The sequence below is a fragment of the Mirounga angustirostris genome, unplaced genomic scaffold, assembly GCF_029215605.1.
Source record: "Mirounga angustirostris isolate CCGP_5_RB_7025 unplaced genomic scaffold, mMirAng1.0.hap1 SCAF_1, whole genome shotgun sequence".
Taxonomy (NCBI): Eukaryota; Metazoa; Chordata; class Mammalia; order Carnivora; family Phocidae; genus Mirounga; species Mirounga angustirostris.
In genome coordinates this window covers 177477595-177478747 of record NW_026991709.1, presented here as the reverse complement: position 1 = coordinate 177478747, position 1153 = coordinate 177477595, and positions in this window count along the sequence as shown.

The window sequence follows — 1153 nt, the reverse complement described above, 5'->3', positions numbered from 1 at the left end:
GTGATGTTATCCTTGTAGGTTCATTCCTCACCCCCCCGCCATTTCTTTTATAGCACCTTTGTCATGATGATCTCATTAAGAAGCATTAATGCTTTTCAAAATCCTTGCTAAAAAAAGAAAAAGAAAGAAAGAAAATACTCTATCCTATCAACAACTAATTGGAACTTCTCTGGGGAAAGGTATTTTTTTTTTTTTTTTTTTTTTTACAAAAAGTATAAGTATGTTGCTTTGAATGTCTAATGATAATTCTCTTTAGTTTACAGCCAACTGGCCTCTGGGAAATCACTCATGGAGACATCAAAAACGCAGTGAGATTCTGATTTACTTCTAACATTTTCAGTTAGTATGCAGTAATTCTATGGATTAGGTGTTATTGTTACCCACTTTACAAATAAAGAATCACAGGCTTAGAGAGGTGAAGTAAGCTGACAGGCACACAGCTAGTAAATGAAAGAATGTAAAACCTGGATGATGCCAACAAGTAGACGTGGAACTTCTACTTTTTCTTTTCTAACGAGAATTTACTAAAGACTTGGAAATCACAGAGATACTCCACAGAGGATAACTCACATCTGCTCCAAGATTTGTTACTTCCAGAGCCTGTGGTCCTGAATTAATCCTCAGGGATTTTAACGGCTTCCTAGGAGACCCCCACAGGTCAGGAATCAACTGAAGCCACCTGACGAGTGAAGGTCTCCCTTAAAGGGGAGAAAAGGATGCTTGAGCCTACTATAGTTCCCAGGGTGCCTGTTAGGTTCCCAGGATGATTGACAGTGGTAACATCCATCTGTATGAAAGGAAGCCCACCACAACTCACACGTACCCTGCTCCACACACTCTATGGTCCTACTCACATGGCCAAGACAAAACCACTGAAGTGGACTGGTCTAGGTTCTCCAGCTAAGGTTGCTCACTCTGTGTGTGAAACCATCATCCAGTGGGTAGCTCTCTACTAAGCCCAATCCATATTTTCTCCTAAGCTGATGTGAAGGAAACTTGTCTTGGCCAACACTCACAATCTTTCTGAGGATCATATAAATAGCTCAGATAAGTTTTTTCAATCTAGCTTTAGGAAGAAAGGAATTCTCTCACACAGCTCTGATGTGGTCTCACTTTACAAGACTCAACGGAACACAGACAGGCTAGATAGTTT